We start from the raw sequence: 14,411 nt of genomic DNA, 5'->3' as shown, positions 1-14,411 counted from the left end.
GCAGTGCTGTATTCAGAACCACAGACAGACCACACCAGACCGCTGTGCAGTGCCAAGAACTTTTGCCAGAACCAGAGATCCAGACCAGCAGAGCAGAGACAACCGCAGCTAAACCTGTTGACCAGATCTGTGACAAGGCCCATTCCTTCCAAAATTAGGAATGAGTATCCAGCCAGAGCTGTGCAAAACCAACCTCTTAGTTTAAAATAATCTAATTCAAACCATTTCCACCTATTTAGAACTGCATAGAAATCGTGTGTCCATTCTGTGATTTTAAACCTGTTAAAGTGTCATTTGTCCTTCTGAGCATTACTTTAATTTGAGAAATTACCTCCACTAAATCGTCCGTATCTTTTGAACCATACGTGCTAGGAACGAGATTTAACTTTCATTATAAAGCTAAGACCCTCAGCTTTCCAACAAGCCTGACGTTTTACTCTTTTTAGTTTTTCCGTAATCGCGATCGACTCACTCAGAAAAAGTGCCGCGAATTGCAATTTGACTCAATTTTCTCCACCTGTCAAAAAAAGGTGTCCTTTTGCGTGCAACTGCTGAAATTCATTTTCAATCTAATAATCATTCCTGAATCACTGATAGTGTTGACCTGAACTAATTCAAAGTAGCTGTCACCTACCCTGAATCTCCTATAGGAAATTAAAATCATTTTTAGCATATTTTTCGCTTCATTGCAAATTACATTTAAAAGTAATACTGCCTGTTTTAAAGTAAACCGGTTGCTCTAAGCTTGCTAGGGGGAACTGGAACTTGTATTGCATTTGATTGTATCCCTGAAAACTGTGTTCTCTTTTCCATCTCTTTATATTGCATGGGGGGGAGTGAATTGTCAAAAGAAAAAGTGATCATATTATCTCTTGTTGAAACCATATTAGTTTATTTCTGTGCTGCATTTTTTTGGATCATTGCATTTCCTTGAAACCATAAAAGTATTCTCTGCTATCTTATCCTTTCTAAACTAACTCCTCACTGATTGAAAAGAGTGTGCAATTGTAACATTACCCATTGTTGATCAACATTATATTCATAAGTGTGCTATCAAATATTAATTTATTCATAAAAGGTGTGATATATATATATATATATATACATTGTTTAATTTTTCAAATAAATTTTTTATTTGCAAAACAAAACTACTTCTTGGCTTAGTGAGGTCAGGGGGATTCAAAGAGAGGGGCGTTATACAAGGGTTTATCATCCAGATTATAACTTGTCATTAAAATATATAAATAAGGGCTTCCCTTGGACATCCCAGACCAGGCATTGACTTAGTTGGAGTGCTGAATTGAAGTCACTTAACAGAGTGGGGGCTCGAGCCGGGACGTCTGGATTAGAGCTACCACTTGTGCAGCTTAATACAGTGTGCTAACTGATAGGATACATACATCCTGTTGGATCACCACGCTGTGTTACACTGTAAAAGCATCCCTCAAAAGAAGGACGCTCTAAGGAGATGGTCTATTTTGCAAAATAAAATACAAACCTCTGTAAGTCAGGAAGGAAATCAATTTCCAGAATGACGACCTTGGTAGATATCAAAATAGCCAGAGAACACCTCTTACATAAGCTATTTGTGAGAGGCGAATGGAGGGAACAGGACTAGACGGTGTGGTTGCAGGCAATCGCACCCCAGATCACTGCGACAGGGTCAGACACATGGAGAGATAAGGGTCCATTACATGTGGCCCTGAGTGAACTATATATGGCCTCTAAAGCCAAAGATGAGCACGACAAGATTGTCAGGATAGCGGCATATTTATATTTATATATGGGAGCCATGCAGGACAAATGTGCTGAAGGCCAAGATCTGTCGAATAGGCAACAGAAGGCATTAGAGAAGGCCCAATCTGACCTGGTCTCTTCCGAGCAGAGGCTGCAGAGGAGCCAGGAGTCAGAAAATGATAGTAGGCAGTATATCATTAAAATAAAAGAGGATATGGGTATCCTGCAACAGGAAATGTCTGACCAGGATACCAGATTTCTGGCCTTGCAGAAAGAGTACCAAGAAGGTCTGGACTCCTTACTGCAGAGCCAGAAAAAGCAGGAGCAACAACTAGACTTCAACAGGGCATGCACAGAGCAGGTAGCCACCCTGCAAAGTCATCTAGATAGAGTGAAGGCAGAGAGCAACAAACGGATTCTGAAAGACCTGGATACCCAGACAGAATTTGAGGAAGAACGCCAGAAAGCTGGTGCCTTTCAAAGGCAGAGGGACGACCTGGCGGCACAGATGCAGGCTCTTAGTCAGGAAAGGGACACCTTAGGGCAGGAAGTCTGCCGATTAAAAGAAAAAATGGAAGAAAATCACTTGGCCCTCCAGGGACTGGGTGACCTCCAAAAAGAGCATCAGAACTTGTTAGAGCACACCAGGAGGGTGGAAGATGCTCTGGCAAGAAAGGAGCAGGCCAGTAGGGATGGGACTCAGGAGGTAACCCTCCTGCAGCAAAGACTGGCCCAGTACTCCAAGACTAACCAGGAAACACAGAGAGAGAATGAGGCTCTCTGCCAGCACAATGATATGCTCCAGCAACAGGTAGCCATGCAGGAGAGACTGATAGAGTCTAGTAAGGCCTTGACTGAGGAACTGAAAGCACAGGCTCTTGCATGGAAACAGAGAGCAGGGGCTGATATAGATGAGGTTCGCTGGGAAAGGGAAACACCTGAGCATAACCTCAGGAGTCCTAGTACCATAGGCCTTCATCTCTCCCAGTCCCTGGACTCTGCCACCCCCATGTCCCCTGGCACACATGAACACAGGGCCACAGGGATGGCAGATTACTATCCAGCCAAAAGTATGGGGCTCATAGGCCAGTACCACCCAGGAATGGATGGGCGGGCATCCGGGTATGGGCACCCACGTACAGTGCAATTTAGTGGGGAACCCCAGGAAAGTAGGCCCACTAAGGGTATCCTAAAAGCCTCTGCCCAGTTAGGTCAGTGGGGGGGTACTCATCAAATCCTGGCAGCAAGGAGGAATCTGAAGACTCCTCTGAACATCACAGGACACAGGAGACCAGGTCCCCACATTCTGCCAGCCATTCCCAGGCTCGCAGAATCCGGGAAAACCTGGAAGATCAGACGGGCACCTCTGGGAGCAGTGCTTCTGAGTCAGAGGATGAATGGACCAGGGTTACCCGAACCAAAAAGGCCAATAAGGCAAAAAAGGGCCTTACTTAAGGACCCCTTAAAACAGATTAAGGCAATAAGGAGTGTCATCACCCCTTATCACAAGAACGCCAAGTATTCTGTTTGGGAACACTAGGAGCTTTATGAGCAAATGATGGAGACTTTCCATTTGAAGCACAGCAGTAGCTGCATTCAGCATGACAAATGGACATTCTCCACAGAATACTCCAGTTTCTTTGCGGGGCTGGAGGACCAAAACCATTCAAGATGGTCCACATTTAGGGCGACCATCTTGAAACATTTTTCTGTTCACAGAAATCCCCAAGAGGCTCGCAAGGCAGCCTACAATTTGCAATGTGGGGAGGATCAGGCCCCATAAGAATCTGTGCAGGAATTGAAGCGTGCCTTTGCGCAGACTACCAGAAGGGTGCGCACGGACAGCAAAGCATTTTTTAACACTTTTTTCCATGCCTTACCCAAATACATAATGACCCAGCTAGTGAGAGATTTTCACGAGAAAAGGTCACTAGACTGGGTCATTGAACAGCCCACCCGGATCTATGAGGTGCAGAAGCCCATAGAAAATAAAAGTAATGCGGAGAAAAGCCCCAAACCGACCAGCACCCCTGCTGCTGCCAAGGTGGCAGAGGTAAAGGTTGCCCCCATTTTGGATTTGGAGATGGGGGGCCTAAAAACTTGCCTGCGCAAAATAATTCTAAGCCCAGAAGGCCCTCGGGCCAGTCACAGACAGGGAGTCAAGGAGGTTGTCCCACAAATGGCGTCCCTCACTCCCGGACTATGTAAGTCCCCATTACAAGGGAAACCAACCCATCCTGGGTTATGTGTGGACTCTCCAGCCCAAGGGGGGGGATCCAGCCAAGCACCTAACCCAGGGAACTTTCCTCCTAACTTCCCACAGGAGGGCAGAAATTCCCCAAATACTGGGCAGAACTTTTTTCCCAGGTATCCACCCAACTTCCAACCCCAAAATCATCCATCCTTCTTTCCCCAATTCCCTGAGCCCAGACCACTTAATCCGGGAGAGGGGAGGCCAAGGATGGAGGGGTACCCAAATCTTCCCAACCCAGGGTACTACCAGAGAAGGGATAGCTACCCTTCCCGGGATCAGCCCAGGGAGAAAACCGAACCCCGTATCAGCCTGAGCGGGTTTCACAGTTAGAGCGCCAGGTCCAAAATATGGCACGGGATCTGGGTCACATGCTGAGGGTGCAACAGAACCCTCAGATGAGCATGCCAGCGCAGAATGCCCTAAACTCTGGACCTGGTGCTCCAGAACAATGACGGGGGCAGCACCCCGATAACCCACCGGCTCCCAGGGAGGAGGCACAAGGGGAAGGGGGGTGTAAAGCCTTGGAGGAAGCTTCCTTCCCCACTTGTAAACAGCCCCTGGAAACTCAGGAGCCGGAAACAAAATCTCCTACCCCTGAAAGTCTCCCACACAAGGAGCAGAGAGGAGGTAGGAGAAACAAAGGACCCAAACAGACCCAGTTTGTGGAGGAGGTACAGATCTTCCAATTTGAGGGAGAGGGATCCTCAGAGGATCCTGGGAAAAGGATCTTCTCCTTCAGAGATGGGGGAACTCCTCCCAAAGAAAGATGGGTCCCAAGGGATTCACATCCCAACTGGGGAGATGTGGGGTCTGAGCTAGCGCCCATCATCTCATCCCAGAACCAACCGCATCAAAATCCCCTGTTTCAAACCCATCCTGATGACTGCCTCCAAAAAGGGGGGTGCGGCCCAGAACCAGAACCAGGGGAACCCACAATGGCTCTGATTTCCAGTTGGCAACTTTTTCTTGCAGATTCCCATGACTCTGCACAAAATTCTGCCCAAATCTCTTCTCTCGCAATGTCCAAAACTAAAAAATTAGCCCACCAGTTGTCCAAAAATGTGCATTATCTGTGCCCCCTTGAGGAGAAGGAGGGAAGATACTATGCTCTGGTACAAGTGCAGGAGCAGGGTACAATTTTGGCACTGGTGGACACTGGATCCCAAGCTAATCTTCTGTCCAGAAGGGCCTTTGATGAACTAAATGCAGGAAGGGGGGAGAATTACCGTATTCCTCTCACCTCTCTTCCAGGACAACTTCAGAACTATGACGGGAAGGAAATTCCCATCGAGGGGACTGCGGATTTGGACATTAAAATTGGGCGACACAAGGTGAAACACCCGGTCATAGTAGTGACTCCAGAGGGCACCCCTTGTTTACTAGGTAATGACCTCCTGAGAAGGTTGTCACCCCTAATAGATTGCATAAACAAGGTCCTCTGGACCCAGACTAGCCGACCAATAAAATTAAAACAGAGTGTCAACCATGTTAGTTTAAACAGAACATGCCACATGGTTGAACAAAATTCTGACTAAGTAGAATTTCACTTCCAGAGCAACCAAATTCCAGACGTGACAGTAATAGCAGTAGGACAACAGACTGGTGATGGGGGGGTCCTCTCTATTTCTGAAAATCAACCTTCCTTCCAGTTTAAGGTGGTATTCCACACTGGAAGGAAACACTCTGAAATTCTTTACTAATCCACAATCAGACATTCCCACTCCAATAGTCCAGAAATATGTGAAATCTCAGAGCCTGGCTGATATTCAGCAAATTGGAGAGCAGTTTTTCATCCCTGTTCAGTTAAATGATGGGAAGGACTCTGTTCTCGCCCGAGTGTGTGTGAACAACGGTAAGAGCTTCATCAGCGAAGCCATGTTCCGCCAACTCCCAAAAGATCCAGCCATTCCCACATTCAAACTGATAGACAAATGGGAAATGGATCTGGAAACACCCAATTCCAAACACCTCCTGACAAGCAGGTGTATGCTCAAAATCTCCATTAGCAACAAGAGCATAGTCCATAATTGTTGGGTCGTGCGAGACATCACTGCCGCCTTTTACTTAGGCAGTGACATTCTAAATCGCTTTGCCATTAGTTTGGACCTAATAAACTTCAAAGCTTGGTTCCGGTTAGCGGATAATCCCATGGGCTTTGATGATCCAGAAAAAGCATTTAGGTCAGCTCAATTGCTACCTTATGCAGTTGAAATTCAGATTAAAGAGGAAGTCACCATCCCAGAAAGTACCCGACAATTCTCCCTGGAAGTGAAAGTTAAAAGAGGACAAAAATTGAAAAACCCTGATGCTTATATTCATCTAAATGCTTCTCTCCAACAGCAAGGGTTGGGGGTAAACCCAACACCATTAGTCAACATAGAACATGGCACCATTCCAATAGAGGTGGATAACAGCGACTTAAAGAGTATTTCTCTAGCCGCAGGCACCATTATTGGAATGGCGGTTGATGACCGACATTTTTCCATTGATTTAGGAAATTAACTGTTAGGACCAATCCCCAAGGACTGTTTTGACAGTGACAGTGATGACAACACAACACCAGACAGGATCTTTACCCGGCATGGGGGAAACTTCCTGGTGTACACTTCCGGCCCTTATGACTTCAGAAGGGATGATGTGATTTTCCAGGTCCATGAGGGCTGCCTTTCCCACCTGAAGCCTCCAATCCAAATCAGCACCCTCACCAGGGACTTCTCCACCCAGCTGGAGGAGGCCACTGAGATAGCAAAACCAGAAGTCTTTCCAGGCTTCAGGCAGATGGTGGAAGAGAGAGTCAACCTAGCTGATGCCTGTGTGACTCTGGAACAGAAGCAAAAGTTGAAACAAGTTTTCTTGGATTTTCAAGATCTCTTTGCGGTAGACTCATATGACTGTGGTTGCACCGACATCCACACAACAACAATTCCCATGGACCCTGGCATGACTCCAGTGTTTGTGAAGCAATATCGCTTGCCTCTCGCATCAATGGAGTCCCTTACTGAAATAATTAAGAACCTTGAGTCCCGGGGGATAATGCGTCCAGTTCACAGCACTTTCAATAATCTGGTGCTGGGAATATTGAAGCCAAACGGCCAGTGGAGACTCTGCGCCAACCTTAGGGAGCTCAACAAACGGGTCCATACTTCCTGATGGCCTCTTCCCTACATTGACCAAAGGCTGGCCCAGATCCAGGGGTCACAGGTATTCACTGCAATAGACCTGACCAATGGATACTGTACTGTGCCTGTTAGTAGGGAGGACCAATACAAACTGGCTTTTACCCTTGTGGGCCGGCAGTACACATGGACCCGGACTCCCTTCGGATATCTCAACTCCAGCAATGAATTCAACATTTTACTACATAAGGCCATGCCGGACTTGGGTGCGAGGGGTAACCTGGCTTATATAGATGATGTCCTCATCAAAAGTTCATCTGTGGAGGAACATATAGCGGAGATCCGTTATGTTCTGACACAGTTGAGGGCCGCCGGAGCAAAACTTTCCTTTCAGAAAGCAGAGTGGTGTAGAACCCATGTTAATTTCTTGGGGCATGAGATTACTCCTCAGGTTCTCTGTCGCCAGGAAAATAAAGTGGAAGCACTCCAGAAACTGAAAGACCCCACAACTCTGAGGGAACTAAGGAGCCTCCTTGGACTGACTAATTTCAGCAGAAAGTTCATTGAGGGCTACGCAGAGATCTCCAGACCCCTGATTCATCTCTTGAAGGGGGGGTCAAGTGGGAATGTGGTGAAGAACAATCCGAGGCAGTAAGACAGCTCAAAAGAAGCCTCTCACAAGTGCCTTAACTAGCTTACCCTGTCAGAAACAAGGAGTTTTTCTTGGAGACAGGGTTCTCTAATACTTGCTTGACTGCAGTATTATATCAAAAGCATGACAAGGTCAATAAAGTAATCTCCTATGCGAGCAAAACTTTATCCTCTGTGGAGGAAAAATTCAACGATTGTGAGAAGGCACACCTGGCAACGGTGTGGGCATTGAAGAATTACTGCCCGTTTATCCAGGGGAACACATCATAGTGGAGACTCCACACCAGCCTCTGCAATATCTCCAAAGTGACAGAATCCGGGCCGGAAATGTGAGTAATTCCTGAATTACTTCCTGGATTCTGTCAATGCAAGGCTTTCCTGTGGAGGTCAGATATGGCCAAAACAAGAAGAGTCCCCTCGTGCAAGGTCTGGCTGACTTGCATGATTGTGCCAGAGAAAACTGTCTCGAGGACGAAAGTCTAAAAATCAAGCACAACATGGAGGCATACCTTAATTCCCCCCACAAAGTCTTTGAAGAAGACAAGTGTGAGGGAATGCCCACTGTCTATGTGGATGGATGCTCTTACCATGTTGACAACAACGGGGAAAAAGAACTTGTGGCCGGCGTAGGGAATGCATGGGTGAATGAGTCCCCAGAACCCTCCGCTGGGTACAAGATTGGTCCCCGAAGTAGTCAGGTGGCAGAGTTGATGGCTGTGCATCAAGCCATCCTCACTGCTGTCCAACATCAACACCACAAACTGGTCATAATCACAGGTTCAGGTTATGTACGGAACAGGTTCGTGGAGCACCTGATTAATTGGAAAACCAGAGGCATGTTATGTGCTAATAACAAACCCTTGAAACATGGGAAGTTAATCCAAAATATTGATGATCTGGTCACCTTGAATGGGATGACCGTCTACTGGAAAAAGATCAAGGGTCATTCCAAAGTAGAGGGAACAGACAAAACTGGAAATGACTTAGCTGATCAGCTGGCCAAAACCAAGGCCATCCAAGGGGATCTAATAGAGATTGAGTCCCTGTTGGGGGAAATCCAGGTCACTGCTATCACTAGGTCCCAGACAAATGCTCACAATGATCTTTGAACTGCACAATGGAGTAAGGAGACCCCAGATGCTGATTTGATTACGGCTCAGAAGGGGGATCCAATAATTGGTACATTTTACCAACACATTGAGGACCCTGAGAACTTTCCCCTGACGGATACCGATTACATTGGGAAAGAGGACCTTAGAGTGTTGATGAAATGTCCAAAAATTTTCCGAATCCGAGACGGTTTGTTGGTAAGGAAATCCCAACCTGGCCATGATCAGTGGGTGGTCCCTACCTTATTCCCAAGCCTGATGTTAAGTCACGCCCATGATGCGGCCACCGCCGGTCATAGGGGGTTTCATACAACACTTGAGATCTTAAGAGAGGTTGCATACTGGCCACACATGGAGCAGGACCTCGACCAATACTTGAAGGGGTGTCTTGTGTGTGCACAATTTCAGCCAATATCCCTCACACACCGTGCACCTCTCCAAAAGAGGGGGATGACACTGCCATGGTCAGATTTGCAAGTCGACTACATAGGGCCAGTGATTCGCTCCTCTAGGGGGAATAAGTACATGTTGACGGTGACATGCTTATTTACTAAATGGGTGGAATGTCTCCTGGCTCCAAACTGCAAGGCAGAAACAGCAGCTGCCCTGATGATCAACCACAAAGGATCGAGTTAGACAGAGGTAGCCATTTTACCAGCGAAGTAATGACAAAGATGTGGGAGATACTGGGAGTTAAAAGGAAGCTACACATTGCTCACTGGCCAGCCTCTTCTGGTGGAGTAGAACGTTACAACCAAACCATTGTGAGCATCTTAATAAAGTTTGGGGCAGATTCTGGGCCAAGTTGGGATATCCGATTACCTCTGGTCCTAATGGCCATCAGATCTACCCCTTCATCTGCAACTAAAATGTCACCGTTTGAGCTGATGACTGGACGCAGGATGGTGCATCCCCAGCATTTGCTCTACAGGACCCAAGAGCAAACATTGATCAATGCCTCCACAACTCACGAGTATGTTGAAAATTTAAGGAAACATCTTCAACATGCTTTCGCCTATGCTCAGCGAAACCTAGAAAGATCAGCCGATAGCATGAAGACTCATTATGATTTGAAGACTACTAGGAAAGAATACAATGTGGGAGACTGGGTCTATCTATACAATTTCCAAAGGAACCAGGCCAAACAGCAGAAATTTCTGCCTACATGGAAGGGACCTTTTGAAATTGTAGACAAGATCTCCCCAGTCGCCTACAAGATCCGCACCCCAGGGTAGTTTGGCGGAAGGGGAAGACAAGTGGGTCCATATAAATCAGCTAAAGTGTTGCCATCCCAGGCACACTCTGCAGCAACTGGAGGAGTCCTCTGCAATCTCAGAGGGGGCTGCTCCAGAGTAATACAAGTCCAACCCTAAAATATTCCACATATAGCCTACAAATTCTTTGATTCTGGAATGCAAATGTATCCTGATGCAAAAAAATGTATATGTTCAGCCCACCATTAATAGTGGTGGGGAAATATCTACGAATATGTTTCTGCCGCTTTTGCTTTGTCATCCTAGGAGAGATGAAACCATGGAGACTGACCAAGGAGGATGACTCGGGGACCGGGAGCAAGATCCGAGCGGCCCGGGGTACTGCCCGATACTCCCATCAGGACCGGCGAGGATAACCGATCGATCCACCCCGATGGAGGAAAAGATGCTGAACTGTCCCATCTGCGGAATCGGAAGAAGATGATGCGGACAGCCCAGCGCATCGATGAAAACATCCTTTGCACACTTCCCCTTGACTCAAAATCAAAGTGCAGTCGGGCGGGGGGGCTTGTCAGGTGTATCGACCCACGTTCAAGTTATTATGCTGCAACATTTGGTGCTGTGGGCTTAGAAAATCCAAGATGGCCGAAAAGCCCACATTTGCACCAGAACCCAGGAAAACCGCGCAGTTGTTGCGCACACCAAAATGGTCACCTGACCTGCCACCCACCAGTGCGAGCGTGATGGGCCCAAAGTGCCATGGACGAAATCAGTGCAACGGAGTATGGTGCTGTTCAAAATCTGTTTTAATTAATGTCAAAAATCGCTAAAATCATGGGCACAAAACCACCAGACAAAAAATCCTACTTCTGGTTGGGTGTTCTACATTACTCTACTGCAGAATCCACATTAATACAATGTTAGCAAGGATCATATGCTATCAAGTAAAATCCCCTTTTTGAAATGGATTAATTCAAGACAGCTCCCAAAAATGGGTGCTGTACCGGTGCTTGACACTAACCGGCGCTAGTGGTCTAAACTCTGACAGGAGAACTGTATTTCAGGAGCTGAAAAGGAACCTGAGTTAACTGGAAACTTCAAAGCCTTGCTGGTCAATGGGAAGCCTTCACACCTCAGAACTCCTCACAAGAAGACAGTCTGATTCAATAAAAAGTTCAAGAGGCCGCTGTCCATGGGAAGCCTAGACATCTTCTCTTACCAGCAACAGCACAGGAGATCACATGGTCGTGTTAATCAGATGCAGAGTGGCACCGTGGTCTGCTGACCTCAGTCAACACAATAGACTCTTTCTACTGAATAGGATATGCTGATTTGAAGTGTAATTGTCAACAGTTGCTCTGGGGGAAGGAAAGACATTTGATCTCTGAGTCAAGCCAAGTTCCCGGGGGCGGGGACAAGCAAATGGGTGTACTGAAGGAGAGGCAAATGAATGTTTTTATTAAATTGCTTATAAAATATTGTATGAAGCTGACAAAAATGTACAATTTGGAGATTCTTAATATGAAAAATGTACCTACAATTTGAGACTAAACTCAACTCCGTACGATGTTCTGAGACCGAACCCCAGGATTTATGAATATTGTGGGTGCAGTGTTTATGCTAGAAACTTGATAACTTATAGTGATATGCTCAGGGAGGGGATGTACCTCCGTGGAAGATTTGATGAAAAACCAATATGGCGAAACCCACTAAAAAGTGCAAAATGTTGTCGTTTCTAAACCCAAGCTCGCAGGAACATGGGGCTTGAACAGAGAACTGTATTAAATTAATCTGGGATGTGTACATGTATTCTTAACAACTTGTGTACCTTGGAAACATGTTTGATTATGAAAAATTGGGTTCCCAGTAAAAGCAAAGGGGCGTTTCTTCAATAGATTGTAAAATGTAGCAGCACTCTGACTCACAACACTGTTCTCCAGTGAGAGCACAGAAAATCCTTTAACCTATCAGGATCCTCAGAGGGTTAGGCATAGAAAGTCAGCCGTCCCACCCACTTTCAAAAGACATAAAAAGAACCATTGAAACCCAGGTAGGGAGATTCACTTTCCACTTTCTTGCAAAGCACTTTGACCCAGAGAGCAGTGCTGTATTCAGAACCACAGACCAGACCAGACCAGACTGCTGTGCAGTGCCAAGAACTTTTGCCAGAACCAGAGATCCAGACCAGCAGAGCAGAGACAACCGCAGCTAAACCTGTTCACCAGATCTGTGACAAGGCCCATTCCTTCCAAAATTAGGAATGAGTATCCAGCCAGAGCTGTGCAAAACCAACCTCTTAGTTTAAAATAATCTAATTCAAACCATTTCCACCTATTTAGAACTGCATAGAAATTGTGTGTCCATTCTGTGATTTTAAACCTGTTAAAGTGTCATTTGTCCTTCTGAGCATTACTTTAATTTGAGAAATTACCTCCACTAAATCGTCCGTATCTTTTGAACCATACGTGCTAGGAACGAGATTTAACTTTCATTATAAAGCTAAGACCCTCAGCTTTCCAACAAGCCTGACGTTTTACTCTTTTTAGTTTTTCCGTAATCGCGATCGACTCACTCAGAAAAAGTGCCGCGAATTGCAATTTGACTCCATTTTCTCCACCTGTCAAAAAAAGGTGTCCTTTTGCGTGCAACTGCTGAAATTCATTTTCAATCTAATAATCATTCCTGAATCACTGATAGTGTTGACCTGAACTAATTCAAAGTAGCTGTCACCTACCCTGAATCTCCTATAGGAAATTAAAATCATTTTTAGCATATTTTTCATTTCATTGCAAATTACATTTAAAAGTAATACTGCCTGTTTTAAAGTATACCGGTTGCTCTAAGCTTGCTAGGGGGAACTGGAACTTGTATTGCATTTGATTGTATCCCTGAAAACTGTGTTCTCTTTTCCATCTCTTTATATTGCATGGGGGGGAGTGAATTGTCAAAAGAAAAAGTGATCATATTATCTCTTGTTGAAACCATATTAGTTTATTTCTGTGCTGCATTTGTTTGCATCATTGCATTTCCTTGAAACCATAAAAGTATTCTCTGCTATCTTATCCTTTCTAAACTAACTCCTCACTGATTGAAAAGAGTGTGCAATTGTAACATTACCCATTGTTGATCAACATTATATTCATAAGTGTGCTATCACATATTAATTTATTCATAAAAGGTGTGATATATATATATTGTTTAATTTTTCAAATAAATCTTTTAATTTGCAAAACAAACCTACTTCTTGGCTCAGTGAGGTCAGGGGGATTCAAGGAGAGGGGTGTTATACAAGGGTTTATCATCCAGATTATAACTTGTCATAAAAATATATAAATAAGGGTTTCCCTTGGACATCCCAGACCAGGCATTGACTTAGTTGGAGTGCTGAATTGAAGTCACTTAACAAGGTGGAGGAGGACGGAGCACACTGTAAAAATATCCAGCTCCAGGAAGGCAGTGTGGGTTGTGTGAGGAATGTCAATGAGGAGAAAGAGGTGAAATGGGGAGCAATTAGTCTTAGCAGTGGTAGTAAATTCAGACTATGCTGAGATATCAGCACAGGAGGTGGTAGTACTATCAGAAGGGAAGAGTGGGTGGTGTCAGAGGAGGAAGTGGTAGTAACATCTGAGTAGGAAGTGGCATTAGAATGGGGGTGTCAGTAACATCAGAAGAGAAGATGGTATCAGGGGAGGAGGTATTAGTAGCATCAGAGGAGGAGCTGTTATTAGATATTAGAGAAGGAAGCTGTGGTAGTTCCAGTAGAGGAGGAGGTGGCAGTAACAGCAGAAGAGGATGTTAACACGAGAGAAGAAGTTGGGAGAGTGGAATTATCAACAGTTAAAAGGAAGAATTCAGGGGAACCCCATAGTAAAGAAGAGCAGGTGAGTTTGAGGAATCTAGGTTGACGCAAGGTAGGTTAAATCAGCAGAAGAAGGAATGAGACTAGAGCAGGGAGGACAGAGAAGGAGTAGTCATGGTGGTGGGTAGGCAACCCTGAGAGTAGAATGGAAATGTGTTCCCGGAGCAGCAACATGTCTGGATGATCCCTGGACCACTCTGACTCTGGCAGAAATTCTGCTGCTGGTTTAAGAGACTGTCAGTGAGACTGTTCACCCTTAAATAATGAAGCCAAAAGAAAAGATTTGGAGCTCTGGGGATATCTACAACACCTGTTGGTGAGATGAGGTGATATGAGACTCATTGTGAGAGACTTGGTTCTTGGCATATTTGTATGCCATTTTGTTGACACATTTAAACTAATAAATGACTGTCAGCAATTACTCCCCTGTTCATTATTGTGTGCATTCTGTGTAGGCCTCATGACACGTGT

The sequence above is a fragment of the Ambystoma mexicanum genome, chromosome 2q (assembly GCF_040938575.1).
Source record: "Ambystoma mexicanum isolate Mex_15411 chromosome 2q, UKY_AmexF1_1, whole genome shotgun sequence".
Classification (NCBI taxonomy): domain Eukaryota; kingdom Metazoa; phylum Chordata; class Amphibia; order Caudata; family Ambystomatidae; genus Ambystoma; species Ambystoma mexicanum.
The sequence above is the reverse complement of the archived record's forward strand: the minus strand, read 5'-3'. Positions refer to the sequence as shown.